Below are 12,445 nucleotides of genomic sequence, written 5' to 3' on the forward strand. Positions count from 1 at the left end.
ACAAGTTCATGTAGAACTTCTCTTTTTCTATCAAAAACAGCAACAACAACAACTTAACTACCATTTGAACTATGGAATTTTGAATGTTTCTATAATGAACACAAATATCCTAAATGGGAAGCCTAAGTTCAGTGAGATGAGCTTTGGGTATAGAGATTTTGGTGTACAAAGTATCTTTACTTTCAACAAGACGTGATAATAGTCTGATGAGAACAATTTTTTAAAAAAGTTATCTTTAGCTCTTCTGTTCCGCGGTGGCTCTGAGGTCAAAATGAAGTTCAATCCCTTTGTGCTGAAGCAAGAACCACAAGAGGCATTTCAATGCCCCTTCCTACATATGGAGGAAAATTGTCTTCTCTTTCTAAGGAGCTAAGACATACAATGTCTGTATCGTGCCCATTCAAAAAGGTGATGAAGTCCAGGTTGTTCGAGGACACTACAAAAGACAGCAAATTAGCAAGGTAGCCCAGGTTTAATGAAAGAAATATGTGATCTACACTGAGCGAGTACAGCAGGAGAAGGTTAATGATACAACTGTCCATGTAGGCATTCATCCCAGCAAGGTGATTATCACAAGGCTAAAATTGGACAAAGATTGCAAAAAGATCTTTGAGCAAAAAGCCAAATCTCGCCAAGTAGGAAAGAAAAAGGGCAAACACAAGGAAGAAACTATTGAGAAAATGCAAGAGTAAAAAATTACATGGCTGTAATTAAATTTCTAGAATGAAAAAAATACCTTTAAAGTGAAGTACCCATATTTGTGTTACTAAGGGAAAAAAATAAATACACAGAGGCGAAACTAATATTCTTAGGTGGAAAAACTCAAATTCAGATTAGTGATTTGAACACTTTCTTATTTTTAAAACACTGATATATTTCACTCAAAAAATACAGAAGAAAGTATTGTTTCTATTAAAAGTATTAAGTAAAGGAATTCACAGAAAGTAGAAAAGACTTTAAAAATCATTTGCTGACATGCTGTACCTTTACTTTTATAGAATACACAAAGCACCTGATGTAAAACAATCTAAAGAAAGGGATCAGTGTATTGAAACTGTTAAAGGGGCTACTAAGTTGACAATCAGATTGCTGCCTTTTTTAGGAGACAGGGCCCCCAGCCCCTCATTTACCTCTTGCTCTTTTTCCTTTTCTCACTCTGGCCAGTTTTCCCCATCCATAGCAATGCCAGCTGTTTTTTAATCCTATGCTAGGGAGATGACAGTCAATACTGGGTAGGGGGGCGGTACATCCTCCACCCACCATGATAGTTACCCTGGCCGCTGCAGCCATGTTAGGATGAAGAATGCACAAAGAGGCCTCAGACTTCAGTTGGATCCATAAACAGGTGCACTGGGCCAAGGCCACTGGCCAAGTCAAAGAGGGAGGCTGGAATTTGGGGAGTGGGAGGACTTTAGTGCACATTAGGGGCCACTTTGATGTTGCTCTGCTCTAATGCTGTCTAGGAGAAAATTAGCCTTGGAGAAGCATAAGGCAAGGGGCTTGATTCAAGCCCTTTAATGCTGTAATTAATGTCTGAATAGAGGATTTCGTGTATGCTTTAGAATTAAGGTAGGCACCTAGGTAGTGCAGTAGATAGAGTGCTGGGCCTGAAGTTAGGAAGATTCATCTTCATGAATTCAAATAGGGCCTCAAATGATCCCTGTGTGACCCTGAGCAAGACACTTAACCTTGTTTGTCTCAGTTCCCTCAGTTGGAGAAGAAATGGCGAACCACTTCAATGCCTTTTCCAAGAAAACCCCAAATGGGCTCATGAAGAATCAGACAGGACTGAATAGCAACAACTTTTTCAACTTCTGTGCTTAGGCTGGTCCCTCAGAACTATTTGTTTTATGTTAATCCTCAGCTGGGCATGTAGCTGAAGGATAGTATATGTCTTATGGATCAGTTCCTATGCCCCCGCCACTAGCCATTTCTCTGCTAGCTCCCTAAGACTCATGATTCTGTTTCTAGCAGTGTGTGTGTGTGTGTGTGTGTGTGTGTGTGTGTGTGTGTGTGTGGGTGTGGGTGTGGGTGTGGGTGTGGGTGGGTGTGGGTGTGTGTCTTCTAGTGTGGCTGTTTCAATAAATTGAAGAGACATGACATATGGTAGTGAGCTGAAATTATTTTTTCCCCTTGCTTATAGGGCTTTTATTGAAGGGATCTGGAGGCAAGGTGATTGATTTCTCACTTCTTCCCAACTCCTTTGTTCTTTACCCCAATGTAAGCGAAGGGTACATTTATCTTCTATTGATCTACGTAAATTCTAAATTTTTGTATAAAATAAGAAAACATTCAAAGTGTCACCCAATTTCTGCAACATTGGTCTGGAGGTTCCTATATGGAAAAAGACTTATGCATGTGATGACTACCTCTTTTTTTTTTAACTGAACCTTTTTGTTTATTTTCTCTTTTGTATTTTAATGTGTCAAAATTATCTTGCTACTTAATTTGTAAACAACCTGAGGATATGAACAGATTGTGTTTTATTTCATCTCTTTATTTCTCTCAGTGTTTACCACAGGTCCTTTCACATGGCAGGTGCTTAATAAATGTGTGTTGAATTAAATTGTTCAATTCAGGATCTGTGACTACAGAAACCATATACTAAGTATTTTGGATGTACCTCATATCATTGAGTCATAGAATCTTGGTTGGAGGAAACCTCAGAGATCATCTTGTCCAACCAGTATATGAAAGGGAATCTGTCTCCACATCATTTTGGATGGCTCTAATTAAAGAAAAGATTTCCTTCAAACTTTCCCCAAATCTGCCTTTCAATAATTCTTATATATTAATTTTAGTTCTGCCCACTAGAGTTATGCAAAACAAGCTTAATTCCATTCACTTTTACATTATAGCCCTTCAAATACTTGAAGACAACTTCCACATCCCCCACTCTTCTCTTCACTAGGTTACACATTTACAATTCCTGTAAGTGACCTTCATATGCATGGTTTCAACTCATTTCCCTCTTCTCCCACCACCCTGGCCATCCACCAGAATTTCAATATCCCTACTAAAATGGGGTACCCAGAATTAACTTACTTATCCAGATGTATTCTGATCGGGACAAACAGTAGTACTATTTCCTTATTCTGGTTTCAAAAGTGAGGTCTAGTGGAAAAAAACAATGGATGGGAACAATGGGTGGGAATCTCAGTTCTGTCACCTATTACTTATGTGACCTTGGGCAGTCCTTTTACTTCTCTGGGCCTTATTTCCTCACCTATAGAATGAGGGAGTTTGACACCATGACCATTGAACTAAAGCTCTTTCTAGTTTTAAATCTATGATTCTGTAGCTATGAGATTTAATTAATTCAATCCAAGACTGTATGAGCTTTTCTGGCAGACGTATACTGTGACTGCTATTGACCTTGAAGTTCATTGAAATCCCCAGGTCTTTTTCACATAAACTGCTTTCTAGTCATATGACTTCTGATACTTGTACAGTTGTTTTTTAATTCAAATGTGAGACTTTACATTTATCCCTATTAAATTTCATTTTATTAGATTTTGGATTCTAATTCTGTCACATAATGTGTCTTTCGTCCCTTATAGCTCATGTCATCTATAAATATACATTCCATTTATGCCTTCATTCAAGTCATTGATGGAACTGTTGAATAGAACAGGGCAGATCCCTGGAGTCCTTCACTGTAGACCTTGCTCCAGTTCATTAATGACTATACTTTAACAGCCAGATAGATAATTCCTAAGGCCCCTTTCATTTTCTAACAGTCTATGCATCTATCATCGAATCCACATTTCTCTATCAGTCCACAACAATATCAAGAGAGAATTTGTCAAATGCCTTGCTAAAATATAGTTATATTATGCCTGTGGCATTCCCCTAATATGTTACACTAACAACCCTGCTTTTAAAAAAAGAAATGAAGTCATTCGGGCATGACGTTCTAATACTGGTTCTTAGTAACTACCACTTCTCTTTCTAAATGTTCATGAAGTAAGCCTCCTAAAATTTTGCCAGGAATAGAAATTAAGTTAACTGGTCTACATCTCTGCTTTTAAAAATTCTAATAAGACATCCAGGCACTATCAACTTTTTAGGTAGTTTACTACTTCCCAAACCATTCAATTCACTAAATATTTATTGACCACTTCCTATAGTCCAAGCAGTTGTCAGGCTTGTAGGTTTTATTTTACTTTCAGACATGGGTTACAAGATAATCTTTAATTTTATTGATTGCTACATGATTTTACTGATATACTACATGAAAAGCAGGCGCTGTCAGAGCTTGGTCAGACTTCAGAGACACCCAAGATCATCTGCTGCATCCCAGGTCAATCACAAGTCCTGCCACTGGATCCCAGTTGTCTTGATTTTTGTCTTGCCACTGGACTTCACTGACACTGGAAGAGAGAGAGAGGCTAACAACTTCGTGCAACTTTGCCTCACTTAAATCCAGTTTGTGCACAAGTCACCCTGTGATGTCATTGGTCCTCTTCGAAAAAGGACAAACAACAATCTTTTTCTAATTATTTTTCTTGATTTTTTTTTAACTAACTCTGATCTTAGTTCTGGTAAGTTGATGGTATGAATATGCACAGATAGCTGATTTAGGAATATCTCCAACATCAATAACAAGTCTTTTCCTGTCTATTAAAATAGATTTCATTTTTTATAATATTATATGGCTCTTCTCTGTCCAGTTCCTATCAATTACTTTTTCTCCCTCAAAGCACATGTTGTTGTCATAAAAGTATGAGAGTTCTGTGTAATCTACAAGCCTTTGGTCATTCTTTCCTTGCTAGTGAGCCATACTTTCCATATATTTTTCCCCCTCCCAATGTTTACTCACCTTTACTCTGAAGCTACCAAATATCAGAATAATTTTGGTTTAATGTACTCTTATCAGGTTTTTAATATAATTTCTCTATGTCTTCATCTGCGGTAACCAATATGGGTACAGAAGCTGCAATTATTTTTATGGTTGTCTTTTTGCAAATACTTATTATTAGTAACAAAATATGTGATAACCAAATATTCCATGAAAGAATGGCCCTTGTTATTTTTGGTTGTACAATAAAATCCACTCCACTAACTCCTTTCTTAATCTCTCCAAAGAGTACTTATGAATCATCCTTCCATTTAGCTGCAACTTACTTCTTTCTTCTGGTTTTGTTTATAGCAAGAATTCCAAGATTTCTATGATTCAACTTCTCCAGTGATATAACAAAAATAATAGTTAACCTTTATATGGTGTTTTACATGTGCTATCTCATTTGATACAACAATTCTGAGAAATAGGTGCTACGAGAATCCCCATTTTACAGATAAAGAAACTAGGACTAAGATAGAGTAAATTTCTTGACCAGGGTCACACAGGTAACAGATGTTTAAGTCGGGATTCAAACTCAGATCTTCCTAACTCCAAGTCTATCCCTCTATTATACCACCCAGCTGCAAAGTCACTGGACAATGATCTCACATTTAGAGTACTAACAGTCAAATTAAAGTTTATAGATGACCTAAAGACTGCGAATCTTAGCACTTTCTGTCCTCTTTCCCATCACTCTGCCATTCTCACTGTAGAGCTTACACTTCATTGGCATAGCTTTCAAGAGATCCCAGAGCCATTTCCATCTCACTGTGGGATATGTTGAGTAGGACTTTCTGAATAATAATAACCTACCCAAAGTTATGTGCTTGCCATGTGGCCTGCATTCCAGTTGCCACTTCTGCCCTGGAACCCTGGGATCTGATAGGCAAGCATTCACTTTATTTTGCTCAGTCTCAGGCTCACCATGCTACTCTGGGTATCTCCATGTCATGCCACTAAGTGTACCCCACCTATCTTTTCACCTCTACCTCTGAGAACAGTAACAAAATCAACACTATCATTTCTGGAAAGAACATGTCAATGATTGTCTTATAACTCCACTCACCATTCCCTTTAACTTCCCTCTCTAAAACTTTCCTTCCTAGCCACCCTTCTCTTATATGTGTTGCCTTCCCCTACTAGAATCTAAACTCTTTGAGAATAGGGATTGTCTTACTTATATTTTCATCCCCTACTTAGCTCAGCATCTAGCACATAAAAAAGCCTTAAAATGCCTTTTATTCATTCATTCAAAGTACAGCCTATTGTTAATGCCAGGAGGCATGTGACAAAAGCAGAGGCAAAGTAGGGGAATTTCTAGCCAAGGAGTTGTACAGCAGAGACTTCCCATGTGGAGCTAGAAAGGCCTGAAAGAAAACTTGACATGTTGGTGAACTTGACTCTTGTGATAGCATTGATTGCATTAGCACTCCTGACAGTATGTTGCAACTTCTCCTCAAGTCAAAGAACTCAAAAGGGCAGCATGGATTTGCCAGCTGGTCCTATTCAAAGCTGTCATGATGATTGGCCTGACATGGAGGACAGTGGAGCCAGGTGCTCTCCTTCATATTCTTGTACCACAAGAAGCCAAGATACAATAGAACAAATGAGAAATACCAATATCCCAGTAACTGGAAATGCTTCAGTCAGTAGTCAGATAGTACTGACCACTATAGCAGGCAAACCATGAATGTATATGAAATAGACTGAAAATATGAATTCCTTTCATTATGAGCCAGTTATTATGTCATAAAAGTAGAAACAGATCTTATAGTTATAAGCAAGAGCTTCATACTACTTTTAGTAAATTGTAAGCTCAGTTCCAAGTCACAGAACAATGCGGAGTAATCAAAAGAAACAATTTAATCACTATGAACAGATTAGATGGAATGAGGGCTGAAGTTGAGGGTTGCTAAAATCTAAAGAAGGAAAAGCTGAAGAATCTCTTAAGCATGAAAGACATGCTGTATTCTATTTAGGAGAGATGCTGATGGATTTAAGGCTACACAAAACCATGATGTACTCACACTATCTCTCTGGATGCTCTTTTATAGTATGTACTTGTAATACCCATTTCATCTGGAGTGAATATTCTTGAGTGGACATAGGCTAGGTCCACTGCAGTACCTTCCTGATTTAGCAATACTAGTAAGATCAAAGGCTTAGACATTCTATTCCTATACTTGACGGAGTTTTCCAAATAAATGGAAGCTTTATTTTCTTAAAGACTTTCATTGCTGCTAATTACATAGTCATCTAATTATTATACTTTCTTTTTTAAATTAATTGTTTCAATTGTCAAACAACCATTTTGCTTCCTTCTCATCTCTCAACTTTCCCCAACCCATGCTGAAAGAAAAGAAAAAGAAAATGCAACAAAGAAGTATAGTCAAACATAATAAAATCCCATATTGGGCCATGTCCAAAAATGCATATTTCATTAGCCTGTTAGCTCTCTGTCAGGAGGTATTTAGCATTCTTCATCATTACTCCTCTGGAATCATGGTTGATCATTGCATTGGTGAGTTCTTACACTACCCTATTTATTATCTTTTATAATTGTTGTCCAGAATGGCTGGACCAATTCATAGCTCCACCAACAGTACATTAATATGCTTATTTTCCTTAGCCCCTCCAATATTTGTAATTTCCTTTTTTGGGACAATTTTTCCAATTTGAGCTGAAACTTCACTTTCTTTAATTTGCATTTCTCTATTAGTGATTTGGAGCATTTTTCCATATGGTTATGGATAGCAGGTTATGCTTTTTTCTTGTTGATATGATTTTTAATAGTGATTTTTTTCCAATTTGGAACTATATTTATATTTCTAATATTCATTCTACTTGATTGTAATAAATAATTTAAAAGATATACTGCTGTACACTATCAATATTTACTATATTTCTATCAATATTCATTACTGATGTTGGTCTATATTTTTATTTTTCAGCCTTTTCTTTGCTATATTTGAGAATTAAAAGTATATTTGCCTCAGAGGCAGCTAGGTGGCTTAGTGGATGGAGTACTGAATCAGGAAGACCTGGGTTCAAATCCAGCTTCAGATACTTATTAGCTGTGTGACCCTGGGCAAGTCATTTAACCCCAATTGCCTCCAAAAAAAAGAATATTTGTCCTATAAAATGAATTATCAATCTTTATACTTTGATAATTCAAAGTATCTCATTGATGAGGTTACTCTCTGTTTAAGTACAGACTAAAAGCCATCTATACCTTTTTATTCTGTTTAACTCTTGTCTACATCCTCCTATAAATCCTCTACAATGGGTTCATCTAATGACCTGGTGGTTCTTTCTATAGATCTCTTGAAATAGAACAGATGCCAAAGGAGCAAAGAGGTTATCTATTGCTTATAGATCATTCTAATTTTATTAGTTGACCTCCTCTCTTTCTGTTATATATATTCCTGATGTATCTTTCATGCTACTTCTCCTATTAAATTTTTCATTGACAATATTTTGTAGCATACACACATCTTCCCTGGATCTTTCTATTTTCCTTTTGATGATCTACAACTTTAATTCTTCCGACATTGTTGTATTCTATGACTTGTGTCCATACAAAATTATTGGAAGAATATCGATGTTAAAAAAATGGACCTTTGTTTCAGGGAGAAGTTGGGGCCATGATAGGCTCACAGTCTCAGAACTGTAAGAGATCCTAGAGACCATATAGTCCAACCCCCTTATTTTATAGATGAAAAAATTTAATTTCAGAGAAATTAAGTGACTTGCTTAAGGTCACATAGGCAATAAACATCAGAGGCACATAAAAACCCAGATCTTCTGACTCTAGACCCAGTGGTCTTTCTACTGCACCACAACTATACCACAATGCAAGAGTATTGCATGATTTCTCAAAGGCACCACAACCATTTCTCCATCTCCTATGCCATTCTGATCCCAGGTCATTGATCACTTGCCACATCTCAACTATATTCTTTAGGAGAGGTGTTATTTTCAGAACCACCTTCTGTCCACTATTTACTTATGGGTTAATAAGCCTCTCTTTGGCTGTAGAGGACAAGTGCACTTTTCAGGCAGTGCTTTGAACTGATGGCTGTGTACCAATTTTCCTAAACCAGACTACACCATAAACTAGCAGATGACTAGACTAAGATCACATCTGCTCTTTTATTGCTTTCTTTTCTTTTAATGTTTCTTCTAACTCCATCAGTTCAACTCTAATCTGACTTAGCATCAGAAATCTTTTTTTAGATTTAATTCTTTTACCCCTCAACTGGACTAAGTATTCCCAGTGCTCTACTTCAAAATGAAAAGAAGTTGAGTGAAATTGGGGTACTGCCTTCAACTTTTCCCCAACATGCTCCTCTGTTCTAGGCAAATAAGAAAGACTGAGCTAGTTATAGAAGATTTAAAAGGCTGCTTTGTGTCCCTGCACTCTAGCTGTAGGTATCCCCTACATTTGTTTCCTTCTATGAACATTTCTTAAGCCAATTTACTTTTCCCGCTGATAGTGGATATATTTGTAGGGTTTCTTGAGGAAATGTTCTATTGCTACTTTTCTTACTACATTATTACTTTATATATCTATTTTTTGCATTAATTTTGACTGACTAGTGTAAATTGGTTCTTCTTTCTAATTTGGACAATTTTACTAATGGAAAGGACAGTTAGGTGGTACAGTAGATACAGTGCCAGGTCTGGGGTCAGAAAGACTCATTTTCCTGAGTTCAAATCTGGCCTCAGACACTTACTGAATGACCCTGGGCAAGTTATTTAACCTTGTTTGCCTCAGTTTCCTTATCTGTAAAATGAGCTGGAGAAGGAAACAGCAAACCACTGTACTACCTTTGCCAAAAAAAAACACCAAGTGGAGTCACAAAGAATTAGACACAAATGCAATGACTGAACAACAAAAATAACAACATTAATAGAAAGGAGCAGAAAACAAGGACAGGTGCTAGAGAAACACCGAGGAGGCAACCCTACAGAGAAAAGATGTTCATTTAGGGCATACATATACATACACATATACACACATATATGCATATATACACATATACATATAGTTGTTTATGTGTACATGTGTTTATGTATGCATGTGTGTGTATATGTATATATGTATATAATATATGTATATGTATATACACACATATATTATATACATTTATATAGTCTACTTATTACTTAGATGGAAGAAAAATGGATTTTGGTTTTTCACCATGAAATAGAAGTGGATCACATTATACTAAAGACTCTGCTTTGAAGCAGTAGGACCTCTGAGTTGTGAGAAACCTCAAAACTGGGTCTGAGTAGCATCTTCAGGGTTAGGACCAGGAAAGACCTCCATTTGGGTTGAGGAACACATCTCAGGACCTACATTGTTCCCTAATGCTCTCGGAATAGCTGACAGGAGGAAGAACAAGGCTTTCCATCTGCTACTGGGAGCTGAATTGAGCTGAGAGTTCAAAGAAGAGCTGAGCTCAGAGTGGAGTTGAACTGAGAGCTCAATGGAGACCTCTGACAAGGAATGGGTAGAGACCTCAGAGCTTGCTTTTTGAAAGGTCAAAACCCCTCAGATACCAGATGAGACAGCAGACCTAGAAGATGTCTGCGGATCCCAGGCTTAGGGTTTCTGTTTTGCTCAAAATGCTTAACACTGTCTCAGCCACCCAGAAGGGGAGTGATCTGAGCACAGCAGCCTGTACAGAATCAGTCAAATTCATCAGGGAATTGTTGTGCAGACTGTCCCTGAAGGGGACAAGAGACATTAAAGTCCAGAGTTCAGAATCATGAGGTTCCCTGGGCACATGTGTGCCCAGCACATGTGGCTTCTTACTATGGTTCTAGAAATTTGTGTCCATTCTCTACTCACGTATACAATATGCATCAGTGAAGGAGTATAGATTGTTACGCGATAATTATTTTTATTTTGCCTTGTTTAGTAAATGTTCTGATTATGAGTTAATTGTCTCATTCTGCCTGATTTGTTAAATGAGAAGCACACTGATGGGGGCTCAGGAATTATAGTTGTGAATAGTAGAAGTGTTATCTCCTCACTAGGGTTAACCTTAGGACCCTGAGAGAATGAGCTGCAACAGTGTGGCTCTCCCTCTGTGAACTACCAATGTGACAGTGTGAGTGTAGGTCAAGGAAATGAACCAGCCTAGACCAAAAAAAAAAAAGATACAAGGGTAGTTGCTGTAGTGTGCAACATTATTAAAAGGAAGGAATTAGTAGGGGATTGTGAGCTATGGTTTAAATGGATGTAAACCACAGAGTACCTTGAACCTGGGGTATCTTTCCTGGGGAGCCCATGTGTGTTAGTGTGGATGTCCCCAGAATCTATTTACTTTAAGGGATGGACCAGGGCCACTATAAATAGGGTAATTTTTTTGTAGTTGTATAGAGTTATAGTTTCTGGGGAGAGTGGGAAGAAATGGAACACAGATATCACAGGCAAGCATTCCAGGAATAAAGTGTGACTAGGGAGAAGTCTTTTAAGTTGGCTCTGGATCCAGGGCCCTCTATCTTCTTTCCCCTACCCCCTGCACCAATACTGAAATGAGTCTTTTCCAACATCTTGAAGTTGAGAGCTATGACACCTATGTCTAAATCTCTAAAAGATTATTTCCTTCCATTCTGAATATCTTCACAGGAGGGACGCAAGAGGATTTAAAGTCAAGAGAAGTGGATTTGAATTCCAGTTCTGCTATTTACTATCTGGGAAAACTTTGGGCAAGTCATTTAACTTCCTTGTCTCAGTTATCTCATCTGTTAGACTAGAAGATGATGTCTAAGGTACCTTCTAACTCTAAATCCTATGATTCCAAACATACAAGATTAGCTTGGCTGATTTTATATGGTTTATCCCTAGGCAAATGGACCTGCAATTTAAACAAAGTATTCCCATGCTTGAAAAATGTATATCCCTCAGATTATTTCCCAGGGCACAGGAATAAAATGTTAGAAAAAAAGTACAATATTGTTAAAAATTTTTAAAAAGGTAAACTATGTTTTAGCTGCAGTGACTAATTATCTGTTCTCTATAGTTACCTGAAATCAAAAGAAGTTTATTCTAGTAAATATATATGTGTATATGTGTGTGTGTGTGTGTGTATTTTTTCTTAAGCGCACTTTTGCAAAGTTACATTAAGCCTATTACTTTCTTGGAACTGTCTACAAAGCTATGGTTCCTATAGTAACTCAGCCACATCACATTCTTTACACATTTGTGGCAAGCATTTTTGAAATAACATGCAATTTACTGTACTGAATTACAATTGATATACAATTTATGGTGTGCACCTGCATTTTATGGTATGTTCTTAAGATAGAATAGTCAATAAAATGCAAGAAATTGGTAAAATACAAACATAGGTACAATATGGTGCCTTTGAGAATATGGTAACTTTATAACTTGGCAATTTTTTTGACATATGAGAGCTTCCTTTAATCTTAGCGTTGTAAAGGTTTTGTACATACCTTCTTAGTAGGAAGGTTTGATGAGGATATACATGGTAACGATGGAATAATTCATTGTTTTTCCATAAGCCTCCCCTGTGAGCAGTTTTCTTAGGAGAATAAATGCTACCAACATACACTGGTTTAAAAACTTGT

At 37.2% G+C, this 12,445-nt stretch overlaps 1 pseudogene; it reads left to right on the plus strand.

Moving 5' to 3' along the window:
* Positions 1–262: 262 nt before the first annotated feature.
* Positions 263–692, plus strand: LOC114031678 (annotated as a pseudogene).
* Positions 693–12,445: the final 11,753 nt, after the last annotated feature.

The sequence above is a fragment of the Vombatus ursinus genome, unplaced genomic scaffold (assembly GCF_900497805.2).
Source record: "Vombatus ursinus unplaced genomic scaffold, bare-nosed wombat genome assembly UNPS02015255.1, whole genome shotgun sequence".
Classification (NCBI taxonomy): Eukaryota; Metazoa; Chordata; class Mammalia; order Diprotodontia; family Vombatidae; genus Vombatus; species Vombatus ursinus.